The sequence below is a fragment of the Nycticebus coucang genome, chromosome 1 (genome assembly GCF_027406575.1).
Source record: "Nycticebus coucang isolate mNycCou1 chromosome 1, mNycCou1.pri, whole genome shotgun sequence".
Classification (NCBI taxonomy): domain Eukaryota; kingdom Metazoa; phylum Chordata; class Mammalia; order Primates; family Lorisidae; genus Nycticebus; species Nycticebus coucang.
Genome location: NC_069780.1, coordinates 78,935,387 through 78,948,566, shown reverse-complemented (window position 1 = coordinate 78,948,566; position 13,180 = coordinate 78,935,387). Strand labels below are relative to the sequence as shown.

General features: G+C 41.4%; 1 protein-coding gene and 1 pseudogene across 3 annotated transcripts in view; one reads left to right on the top strand and one right to left on the bottom strand.

Annotated features, from left to right (window-relative positions):
• Positions 1–8,804: 8,804 nt before the first annotated feature.
• On the bottom strand, positions 8,805–11,176 carry LOC128590483 (uncharacterized; annotated as a pseudogene).
• Positions 10,904–13,180, top strand: part of FBXW7 (F-box and WD repeat domain containing 7) — a 249,075-nt gene continuing 246,798 nt past the window's right edge. For 2 of the 3 annotated variants that reach the window (XM_053582913.1, XM_053582904.1), the window contains exon 1: positions 10,904–11,019. The gene's annotated coding sequence lies outside the window, so the exon portion shown is untranslated. Of the gene's footprint in view, positions 11,020–11,112; positions 11,204–13,180 lie in introns of all 3 variants that reach the window. The other variant, XM_053582895.1, reaches the window with a different exon arrangement.

The following is a 13,180-nucleotide window of genomic DNA, read 5'->3' as shown; positions in this document are numbered from 1 at the left end:
AAAAGATAAAAATAAAAAATCCCCCTGAAATTAAATTGGTAGAATTTTTAAACTATAAGGAAAAAATGGGATTCAACATATTACTAATATTTTATGTGAAACACTGGGGGAAAATTTTCATTTAAAACAAAAACCAATGGTAGCTATTTCTAGGGTTTAGATAGTGGCATTTTATCCCTGGAGTAGATGGTCCTTTTGTTTAAGAGAAATACATTTATTCTGATCTTGACACTAATTGTTGGGGATAAAAAAGAAAAACATATTTAAGTGTGTGTTCAACACTGGTAATTTTCTATCCAATATCTATTCTTCCTGCTTTCCTTTTTTTTGAGAGAGAGCTCACTTTTTGTCGCGCTGGGTAGAGTGCCTTGACATCATAGCTCACAGCAACCTCAAACTCTTGGGCTCAAGTGAGTTTCTTGTCTTAGCCTCCTGAGTAGCTGGGACTATAGGTGCCTGCCAAAACACCCAGCTATTTTTAGAGATGGGGGTCTCGCTCTTGCTGAGGCAATCCACCCACCTTGGCCAGACTGCTAGGATTATAGGCGTGAGCCACTGCGCCCAGCCCTGCTTTTCTTATTAACAGAACTTAAACTCACTTTGGGCAACAATGCCTACCCTTCTCAGCCTTATTTAGAGTTGGGCATGGCCTCAAGACACCACTCTATTAATGAGACCTAAACTGAAGTGTGCTGGAAATACTGGGAAAAGAATCAGTGTGGATGTGACTCCTGAGGATCAGCGCCTATTTGTGACTCATTAGGCAACAAGCTTGATGATAACTTAACATACGACATGGATAACAATAAGGATGGCAAAGGAAGAGAATAGCCTGGGTTCTTGATGGCATTTACACAACTGCTGCACCAAACTTAAACTCCCCACTAGCTGATTTTTTTTGAAGAGAAACTGTTAACCCTACATTTTTACGTCAGTTGTGTTTTCTCTTATTTGAATCTGTAAACACTATTAACAAGTTTGATGGTATTTCTGGTGAAAGGTGGAGACTCGCAAGTTGAACTACTTGCTTAATAAAGCAAAAGGACCTTGTGTAAGAAGACTTCTCTCAAGAGATGTGACAAGAACGCGGAGGTTAGCTCTACATCATAGCAATTACAGGGTAATCAGAAGACACCCAACAAGAGACATAATCAGTGAGAAATTCCCTAAGGTGGCAAGTGGCCAACAGTTTTAGGAAAATTATATTGGACATGAACTTTGAAGTTGTTTTTTGTCTTTTTTTTTTTTTTTTTAGAGACAGGGTCTGTTCTGTTCACCCTGGCTAGATAACAGAGTGCAATGGTATGATCATAGCATACCACAACTTCAAACTCTTGGTCTGAAGTGATCCTCCTGTCTCAGCCTCCTGAGTAGTTAGGACTACAGGTGCATGCCACCATGCCCTGCTAATTTTTTTATTCTTATTTTTGTAGAGATGGGGCCTTGCTATGTTGCTCAGGCTGGTCTCTAACTCCTGGCTTCAATTGATTTTCTTGGCTCAGGCTCCCAAAGTGCTCAATATATAAGGCATTGAGCCGTTGCACCTGGCCTATAAGTGGGTTTGATAGCCCTAAAAATTTGCTACATAGAACAGTCTTATGTTAATGAAAGTATAGTAGTGTCAGCTTGGGTCTGGATCTGAAATTTTCATATGAATACCTTCACATAAAATGTTAGGTTATAATATTTTATTTGGCTATTAAAAGAAATGCCAACCCTAGAATGAAAGACTAGAGAAGCCGAAAATTTCTCCAGTCCTTGAAATGGAAGCCTATTTGTTGAAAAGGTGCCTTAAACACTTGGAGAGTTGTTGATGTTCTCATATCTGGCTTTCACAGGAGAGTCGGCCTCTAAGGCGCTTCTTGGTTTTTCCTCTAAAACAATTTTTTTTTTTTTAAATCTTACATCTAATTTCTTTTTCTTTTTTTATTTTTTAGAGACAGAGAGTCTCACTTTGTCACCCCCAGGTAGAGTGTAGTGGTGTCACAGCTCACAGCAACCTCCAGCTCTTGGGCTTAGGTGATTCTCTTGCCTCAGCCTCCGGAGTAGCTGGGACTACAGGCGCCCGCCACAACGCTCGGCTATTTTTTGTTGCAGTTTGGCCAGGGCCGGGTTTGAACCCACCACCTTTAGAATATGGGGCTAGCGCCCTAACCACTTAGCCATAGGTGCCGCCCTTAAAGGCTCTTGACATTCTTTTTTTTTTTTTGGGCAGTTTTTGGCCAGGGCCAGGTTTGAACCCACCACTTCAGGTTTATGGGGCCAGTGCCCTACGCCTTGAGCCACAGGTGCCGCCCTTTTTCTTTTCTTTTTTTTTTTATTAAGTCATATATACATAGATCATGAATACATTTATGCCTTTGTGGGATTCAATGTGTTGATTATTTGTACAAAATGGAGTGCTTACATCTTACTAATTAACAAATTCTTATATTGTTTGGATTGGAACCCAGAACTTGTGTTTGTATAAAGATAGTATAACCAGGCTCGGCACCCATAGTTCAGTGGTTAGGGCACCAGCCACATGCACCGGGGTTGGTGGGTTCAAACCCAGCGAGGGCCTACTAAACAACGACAAAAAAAAAAAAAAAAAAAAAAGCCAGGCGTTGTGGCAGGCACCTGTAGTCCCAGCTACCTGGGAGGCTGAGGCAAGAGAATCGCTTAAGCTCAAGAGCTTGAAATTGCTGTGAGCTGTGATGCCACGGCACTCTACCAAGGGCGACACAGTCAGACTCTGGCTTAACCCCCCACCCCAAAAAAAAAACCCAAAATAGAATAATCAAAGTGGGTAGATTCTCACACAAGGTCTATAAGCCTATAGAACCCAACCCCACTGGAATACTAACATAATTACTTGCTATTCTTTATAATAATGTTTCTAAATGTAAACTTCGTTTTAAACTCAGCACCTTAGCACATTACAACTTTGTATTTTGCTCATATCACTGTCTCCGATCAGGTGGTACTCTTCCAAACAGCAAATATGGAATTGGGATTCCTTTTATCATGTGATTCAACATCTTAACATCCTTTGCTTGCAGCATTGTAGGCAGGGAAGAAATAAATTATTTCACAGGAGACTTCAGAAATCAAGCCTTGAAAGTGATACTTACTACTCTGTCCACATTTTACTGGCCAGACTAAGCACATGGCCCCAGCTTAACTGCAGAGGAGGATGAGAAATGCAGTCTTTTCTAAGTGGCCAGGAAGAGAAAAAGGAATATAGGCATTTTGTACCTACTGTGCAGACAGGGTTTTTTTTTTAAGATTAAATAGCTACACATTCTAGGCTAACAAATGTTATATCCTCTCCTTCCTTTGGAATCAGTCAAGTACACAGTAGTGGTGGAAAGTTGTGGTGGCGGGTTTTGGTGGCAAAACTCCTAGCAAAAAGATTTTAGTAAAGGAAATCAGGTACAAATCTGGTAGAGCTAAGTAGAGGTTCTGGTAGCCTGAAAGGTGGGTAGGGAGTAAGAGAAAAACTGTGAAGTTGGGTCTTCTTGATAAGATTCCTAGAAAGTTAGAACAAATCGTAGGAGAGAGGGCAGAGCTAGTTAATGGGTTTGGCTAGGAAAAAGACAAGGGTCTTCCAGAGAAGGCATTCTGGGGCAAAGGTGGCAGAAATCAGCGTCTAAGAATATATACAGGTTATCTTCACAAAACGGGGGAATGTTCGGTATCCCAGTGACTCTCGCAATTACTATAGCTCCATTACGTGATGTCAAAGGTGAGTAAAAATGCTACTGAAAGTATAGCATCCTTCACTAGAAATATATCATGCTCTTAGTAGACATAAAATATAATGTTTTTTAAAAATAGAAATGATATGAAGCAATTACTTCTAAATATTACTGGAGAGTCCAGTTTTTATCAATAGTTTCTCTAGAAATATTTGCACTGAATATGGTGGAATAATGCAATGTGTGAAACTTGACTGGATTCAGGTTGCAGGGGTAAGAGGCACAATGGTCAAAAATATTGTCGGTACAACTAGGAAGATAAAAATATGTACTGAATTTAGATATTATAGATTTTTGTTATGCTTCTTAGTTGTGATTCAAGTTTAGGATTAGTAATATCCTTTTTTGTAGGAGATACCTGCTGAAATACTGAATGAAGCATCCAATGTCTGTAACTTAGTTTCGAATGGCTCAGAAAAAGCACATAAAGAAAATACTGTTCAGCAAAATGTTAACAATGACTGAACTTAGGTGGAAGGTATATGAATATGCATTACATTGTTCTTGCAACATTACTGTATTTAAAAAAATTACAGTGAAAACCTGAAAAATAAACGAAATTGAAGGTTTCTAGAATGTTAATTGGCTATTAAGAGAAAAAAAGCTGTCACCCATTTATTTGTGAAATATATCCTCAGATAATGTAGCATCAACGATTTTAGACCATAGTGGCTGAGGTCATGTATCAGGCCTGGCACATACCAAGCACTAGACTGTAAGCCCCATGAAGCTAGGCACAGATATTTTTGTTTTTTCTTTCTTACTACATGTCTAGCACTTAGCCAAGTGCTAGGAAATAGGTGATAATAAAAAAATTAATTGAACAGGAAGTAACTGTGAAAATTCTATGCTTATCATAGTCTAACCCTGTTTTTGTTTTTTATGCCTTTTGGAAGTTAAAACAAAAAATATACTAGTAATATTTATATATCTGGTATGTTTGGCAACTCCCTATTGTTAATTCAATAATTTACATTTGAATTTCAGGCTATAACATTTTTGAAAAATTTTTTTGAATTTCAGGTTAATGTGAGTGTATAAACAACCAGGTCAAAATATTTGATTTTGTTAGGTCAGAGTCCCTTTTGTGGTTATGCCCCACACTCAAAAGGTGAGCCAAACACCCCCACACCATTTCCATTCAGTGGGCAAGCTAGACCATTTTAAAGCCTTTAGTGTACAAAGGTCAGTTACATTTAAACCTGCCTCAATATTTTTATAATTTTCTTTAGGCCTGTTTCATTCCTTCTTTTAATAAAAGAATAGCTATATTTTATTAGATAAAAAGATTTCATGACAATTTATGACAAGACCAAGTGGCTTGTTTCCTGAAAGATTCCTCTAAAGCAGTGGTTCTCAATCTTCCTAATGCCACGACCCTTTAATACAGTTCCTCATGTTGTGGTGACCCCCACATATGAGGAGTGGTATCTTGGTTCCTAAGACCATTGGAAAGATGGTCTTAGGCGACCCCTGTGAAAGGGAAAAGGGTCGTTGGACCCCCAAAGGGGTCGCGACCCACAGGTTGAGAACTGCTGCTCTAAAGCTTTAAGGTTAAATTATCAAAAGTTACAAGTGACTCAAAGTTATTTTCTATTTAAAAAGTAGTGACCTATCATTCATTTTCAGAGTCAACCTTTTTGCAAATTTAGATGATGAGAAAGGTTAACAGGTAATTTCATCTGTCTATACGTTTTCTAAGTTGATTCATTCTTGTATTTAAAAATATCATTAAATTTTGATATTCTCCAACATTTTTAACAGCACTATGAAATTATTAGGGAGGTGATCACCAAATCTAAGGGTATTTCCTATAATATCTGCACTACTAACTAATATCTGTTTTCTTTTTTGATATTCTCTTCCTCAGTATTGAGGAAGTATGGTGATTCTTTGAAGCAATGGGGCCAAGTGATGGGTTGGAGTTGGCTATAATGGATAAAGGGGAGAGTGGAGAAATCTTATTTTTATAAAGCAAGTTTCTTCCATTTAATTCCTTCTTAGTACTATTTATATTAACTATATTCATGTTATATAATATAATTCATGTTATATTCACGTTATATAAATCACACTTATATTAACCTTTAATTTTTTTATTTATTTCTATTAAATATTAATCTGATCCTAAAGCAGTTAGGTTTAAAATAAACCTTATTCAATTGTAGAATAAGAGGCTTGCCATGTGAAAATGAATAATATTCTATAGACTTTGAGAATTAATTTACCTTATTGTTCCAGAAGACTGAGAGTCAATATGATAGAATTGCAGGAATGTATTTCAAGACTCAGGGTGGAGTATGGACTTCCTATTTACTTACTGTCTTGTCTCTGGATAAGTCAGTTTCTCTCTGGGTCTCACCTTCTTCCAGTTTTTAAATATCATTGATTCTAAACAAAGAACTGAGAGATAAGGAAATAAAAATAACCAAATGTAATATATTGGGAAAATCTGCCAGGCAGTGACATAGGTAGCATATACTTGATCTTAACGAGTGAGATTAAAAAAAACACCATTTACTTTAGCAGGAACTTGGGAAGAAAGAAAAAAGCCACTGTGACTTTTATAAAATCAACAAACCTGGGGGGGGGGGAGAAATTTCTGTAGGGAAAACAATTTCTTACGTAATTGCCTTGAGAAAAACACAAAGCAATAGATTTGGGGGGAATAAAAATTCCTTCACATATCTGTGGGAAACTAAACTCAAATACAACAAACCCCAAAGCTACCTTGAAGGATTGCAGCAATAGTTTAATAGTTGAAAGATGGCATTATTTTGGAAAGTAAAGAATTAAAAGTATCATAGTTTTAAGAAGTTTGTAATCAAATTCATAAAAGATAGTTAAACTACAAATATTTTTATTTTAGAAAGAACCTAGCCCACATATAACTTATTGGGTGGTATTACCTGAAATACACTGTTCAATGTTGACTGCAAAAAGATATCGGAAAGTTGGGCATCTGAGAGATTAGGCATTAAAAAGACAGAAGCACACATCACAGAAGAGAAATTCAAATGGCTATTTATCTATGAAAAGTCCTCAACAGTATCAGTATTGAATGCAAGTTTAAACCACAAGCGGTACTACTATACACACCCCAGACAAGCAAAACTGAAAAAGGACTGATAATACCAAGTGTTGATGAGCGTGCAGTATTGGCATTCACGCATAGCTAGTGTGTGTACCACTTTAGAAAACAGTTTTGGTATTATTTATACAAATGTGTGATATACATAATCACTTCCAGGTATATATCATCAAGAAAGTGATGTAGATGTGATAGGATACATATATGAAGAATATAGTAACCCAAAATGGAAACAACCCACCAGCCCATTGATAAAAAAATAGCTAAGCAAATTGTTACATATTGCTACAATGGAACACTGTAATATGTAGCAATGAAAATTATAGCTATAGCAATGACCTGAACAACATATGGTTTAAAAACAATGTGGAACAAAAGCAGCAAGAACAGGTTACATATTATATCATTTAATTTACATAAAGTTCAAAATAAGTGACAAAACTAAACAATATATTGTTTAGGGACACATACTTGTGATAAAACAATAAAAGGCAAGGAAATGACTATCACAAAAGTTAGAATATGATTGCATCTAGGATGTAGGGAAAGAGTTGTGTTCAGGAAAGTCACAGGAAGTGGGGGCTTCTAGGTTGTTGGCAATATTCCATTTCTTGACCTGGTTGATTTGTTACACAGTGGCATCCTTTATAATCACTCATTATACTATATAATTGCTTTATGCATTTAAAGTATATTTAACAATAAAAATGCTAAAAGTAATTGATATACTGTAGATGATATTTATGGAAAGAAAAAGAAATTTTGCCAAATAATTTTGCTCACGCAGTCTTTGATGGTAAAAACCATTGATGTGGGATAATAAAACACTGATTAAATAGTTTCTCATAAGAGCTCACTTTCAAGTGTAGGAGTCAAGAATCTTATACAGATCTCCCTTTGTTATATTTTAACACAGTATGCAGATCTTTATCATAAACAAATTGATGAACCAGAGAAAGAACTGTTGTTACCTAAACTTCAGATGTTTTGGAATTTTGAATTAACTAGCTGTTTTCTCCTCTAGATTGATCAGAAATTTAAGGAATTAAAGACATGCAAACCAAGTTGGAAATGTATGAACTTCCTCCTCTCCAGGGGCCAGTTCCAGCTGTTTCCTCCTGCTATCAAGCTGGCTGGTGAAGTGGGTGGATCTTGGCCAGTATGCTTAATGCAGCTGCAACTTCATAAGCAGGTAGCTTAGGGCTCTCCTAAGAGTCATTCTGTCCCTCAGCACTAAAATTCTAAGGTGGAGCCATTGACAATGGAAACAGACGAGACTACTAAAAAACCCTATGCGGTACATATTTATCTGGAGGTGTTCTCTGCTGGATTGCAGAGCTCTGATGTTTGCACTCTTGTTATTCAAAGCCCACAAAGCTTAAAATCTGAGGTGCTCAGCTTTATAAAATCCCCTAAATCTATGCTTACTCCTTTAACTTTCACCATTCCCCTGCTGTAACATGGGGTGGGGCAGACAAAAAAGATTTATTTTGCAGCCATGTGGGATCACCACTTGGTGGTTTGATTCCCTGTGAGTCTTACTTGGAAGGATATAGCAAGGGATTGGTCATGCAAAGACAGTCAAATCCAGGGTAAGTTAAGAAGGATAATCTCTCCTTGCTTTTGGAGCATCCTACTTTGCCTCTCCCACCACCTTTTCTGTAGCTTTTAAATAAACACAAGCCTTCAGATTTACCAGTTACAAGTTTCCTTCTTCTACTATTTGCATATGGTAGTGACAGTAGTGGCAGAAGCTCTGGGTTTCCCAAATGTGTCTACAATACACTTGGCACCTACCTCCCCCTCCTCCATGTGAAAAGACTTGCAATATCCTTTACTGATGCTTCAAGAGGAGGTAGGGTGTGCCAAGGTCTGGAGACAGAACTGTGGAATCTGCTTCCATTCATCATTGCGGCTGCTTCAATCTCATCCTCCCACTATTCACAAATTCAAGAAATTCGAGACAGATTTCTGAGGATTCTGGTTCTTTTATCTTAAAATTTCTTTTCCTAGAGAACTACACTTTTAAACTTAGCGTTTTTACTTGAATTTACTTTCCAGGATAACATCCATAGGAACAGCTACATAATAGTAATAATATTTATTTCAGAAAGGAAACAGCCTTTTAGTCAGACTTAAAACACAGCAAGTCTTTCCAAAAAAAGGGAGCGGGGAGGAGAGCGGTTGCACCAAAATTTCTTGATGACGGTAAAGGACACTGATGAACAACCAAAACCAGCTTTCTAAAGCTCCAAACCGTAAGTAAGAATGATTCCCCCCAAATGAGGCACTACTAAATTCTCCCGTAGAAAAAGTCAAACATCCTTCCACAATCTCCCAAAGGATGGCTCCCTTCCAATCCTCCCCTACCCCCACCCTAACAGTCTCCCGGAGGATGGCTCCCTTCCCCTGCCCCGCATTTTGTCTCCTTTTCATTAAAGACTCAGGTTGTGACTTCAGTTTCTTTTCATGGCTGTGTGTGAGTGTGTGTGTGTGTGTGTGTGGGGGGGGGGAGGTATGGGAGTAGGTTACAACTCTCATTTATACCATGTAGGGCAGTTTATATAGCGATTACACTTCCATCATAGCCTCTGAGCTCCGCCAGTACCACTTGCGAGAGGCATTCATTCATTCATTCATCTCACATTTGCTCGGCCCGATCACACGTTATCCAGTGTTGGGTTTCACAACACAGCACGGGAAGGGTGGGTCGGTCGCCCCCTGGAGCAGGTGCAGATCAGGTTGTGGGCAACTCCTTGATCAGTTCAGCTTTTCGCAAGCCTTTTTGGGGCCAAATGCCTCACCTTCGGCTGGTACGCACTGGAGCCTGGACGCGCGGCCTGGGTCTCTTCCCAGATCCCAAAGGAGCAATGCCCACCTGCCAAGAAGGAAACCGCTACAGAGCAAGCGCTCCCCGCCGCCCTCGGGTCAGGGGTAAGATCAAGCGGCAGCTTAGGCTCGACTCAGCTCCTCCCCTTCCTCTCTTCAGTTCTGACGCGGCCGTAGAGGCGGCGGCAGCGGCTGCTGCGAGTCCCGCGGCCCGAGGCGCACCCACCCGTTCGGCGATCTCCGACTTCCTCTTCCCTTCGAGCGTCATCAGTGCGCGCGCCACAGGCGCCCAGGGCGGGGTGATTGGAAAGGGAAAAAAGGCCAGCGGAGGAAGCCTCAGAGCTGAAAAAAAAAAAGGGAGGGGGGAGGAGAGCGGTTGCTAGGTGACTTGCGTCATCAGTACGCGCTGCTCTCCTCCCGCCCCTCTCTCTGGAGTGAGGCGAGAGCCCCGCACAGAGCGAGGGAGACAGTGAGCTGAGCTTCGGGCGCTACCGCCACGGCCACCGCCGCCGAGAGAGTGAGAGCGAAGGAGCATCCGAGAGACTCAGCCTGTCTGCACTGGGTGCCGCCGAGACCTTCACCCTAACCTGGGCCAGCGGAGTCGCGGCCGCGCTCTTCTCCCCCCCTCACCTTCCCGGCCGGGAGCGGTGGCTGCACACGCCGGAGCCGGAGCCCGAGCTGAAGCCGGCGGCTGGGGGGCAGGGAGGCGGCTACTGCGGGCAAAGACTGGGTAGCTGCTCCGTGGTGAGAGAACGCTGAGGAGGGACCGCAGCTTCTGCCTCGTCCCAGGGCGTGGGGCGAGGGACCCCCAAGGTGTAGATAGGGGGGTCCCAGCCGCAGCGACACATGCGGGAGCCGGGAGCGGGGGCGGCGCCGAGCGGAGCCGGCCGGGTCCCCCACCTCGTCGCCGTCTCGGCCACCCGTCCGGGGCCGTAGCATCTCTCCCCGGATTGTATGAGCCGGGGCCCCAATCCAGCTCAGCAACCACCCCCCGGCCGGGGGGGCGGGGACCCCAATGTGAAGTGGCGGCTGGGGCGGCGGGGAGAGCAGGGCGGGCGCTGCCGTCCTTTACTTACCTTTCCCCTCCCCTCAACCCCCTCAGGGGGTTTTCTCCCTTGGCCAGTCGCCGGCCCCCCGGCTCCTCAGCTGGACTCTGGGAGTTCTTAGAGCCCCCTCCCCCGCCCCAGCCCCGAGGGCGGCGGGGCCGGGGGGGTACGGGGGGCCGGCGGCAGCCTCCGCCCAGAGGAAACTTTATAAAAACAAAATCCGGAGCCTCCCAAACGTGACTGTCCCGGGAGAAGTGGCCCTGGACCGGCAGAAGCCACAGCTTGAAAAGACCCAGGAAGAGGAAAAGAGGAGGTAAGCGGGGCCACCGCCTCCTGTCCCTTGGCAGCGCGGAAGAGACCCGGGTGGCCGCCCGATTTAGCAACGCTAGCACCGCTTCTTCCTCAGTTACGCGCCGGAGCCTTCCGCAGCTGCCACCCCAGTCCGAAGGAGGAAAGGAAACAACCCAATTTTAAGCGCCGTGGCTCTTATCTGAAGTGTGAGTGGCCGGGGGAAAGGGAAAGAAGGGTGGAAGGTGGGTGGATGCCGGTGCTTCCTCCTGGAGTTACGCTGATGTTTTCCAGGAGTTTCGGGAGCCCGTAGATGAGAGGATAGACCTTTATTCCTCAAGGAGGCGAGGAGGTATTAGGTAGCCCTGTATTTTGTAACCTTTTAGCTTGTTGTACGAGTAATGCAAATATATAGGTTTTTCTTAGAGGAGTCCTTTTCGTCCTCCAGAGTGTGTTCTTGCACCTTTCTGGCTTGTACGTGGTAAAGGGAAATCGAGGAAGCCAGACCATATGTGCACACAAAGGACATCTCTGTAATATATCTTTTCCTGGTACACCAGGTGTGATAGAGCGCTGTGGTTTTGTTTCTGAGGTACTCTTATAGTTCTTAAGTGAGAACCACTTAACCTTATGAACCACTGAAGTTACAGTTCCTTTATATTTTTTTGCAGTCTTGAGAGATTTTCATTTCAGTAGCTATTGGTACAGGAAATTTCTACCTTCTTGGTTCCCGGGTCCAATGCCTGTGTGTCAGGAGGACACTATAACTAACAGATTTCAGTTACTCAGGAAATTCTGAGTTCTTAAGAATTAAACTTATTTGGGGAAAAGCCTTTATTAACCATTTTGTAAAAGTTGTCACTTCTTTTTCCTTTGTCAGTTTTTTTTTTTTTTGAGTAACATCTTAAATGACAGCCCTTTTTTTATTTGAGAGAATGATTTGAGGCTTTACTTTGTTTTGAATTATATTTCTGTATTGATTTAGGAGAAACTTTTGATATTTGTTTCAAGAATGAGTTCTTTCCATTTTAAAGTTGAAGTTTATAAAGTCTTTGACTTGTATTTTAGATATCTTCTCAGAGTGCCAGAGTAGGGGTCCATGAAGGTAATTAACATTTTAAATATTTATACAGACCTTAAAAGTTAAACATAAAGTGGAATTTTATGTAAGAGGGTGTAGACAGTACTATATTGAGAATTTTGGCCCATTTGTACAAGCCTGGGAGTGCCTGCTCTTTCTCCAGAAGCCACTGCTGAGTGATACTTCGTGGAAATGAATGTAAGCCTGGTGTTATCTGTCTATCCTAAGTTCTCCATTTAAGATTTTGTTCTTTAAAATTTTTTCAAACTTAAAAGAGTTTTGCTCTTCTACTTTTTTATTTTTTTGAGACAGAGCCTCAAGCTGTAGCCTTGGGTAGAGTGCTGTGGCATCACAGCTCACAGCAACCTCTACCTCCTGGGCTTAAGTGATTCTCTTGCCTCAGCCTCCCAAGTAGCTGGGACTACAGGTGCCTGCCACAATGCCTGGCTATTTTTTGATTGTAGTTGTCATTGTTGTTTGGCAGGCCTGGGCTGGATTCTAACTGGCCAGCTTTGGTGTACGTGGCTAGCGCTTTAGCAGCTCGAGCTACAGGTGCCCAGCCTACTTTTCCTTTTTTAAAGTTATGAGTGCTGCAAGTTTATTAGCCTACATACTACATAACAATTTAAACATTTTTTACCTGTGTCCTTAAGGTTTCAGGTCACAGCCAGGATTGGTGTTTTGAGAAATAATAGGACAAGCCTGAGTTTATCTTTTCTGGATTTTTATAGACTTTGATTATTCCTTTCTACCATCATCTTTCCCAACTCTTCTTATTTGTGTTAGAATCATTTCTTCCATTTCTTTGACCACTTTACCCTCTTTTGGAACTGATCTCATTGTTTTGTTTTTCTTAGATGTCTTGTTATGTTTTTGTAAGGAACCTTAAATTCTATTCATTTTAAACATACTGACATCAAAATATTGAATGATGGATGTAATATTAGACTTAAAATCAGAAAAAAGGTCTCTGGATCTGTTATTTTGTGACCTTGAGGAAGTCATGTATTCTGTTTCTCACAAAGATGATGAAGAGAAATGTAGTCATGTATGTTGGGAAGAAGAGGACAAATCAGCAAACTATAGTTTGTATGTTGTACTCAAT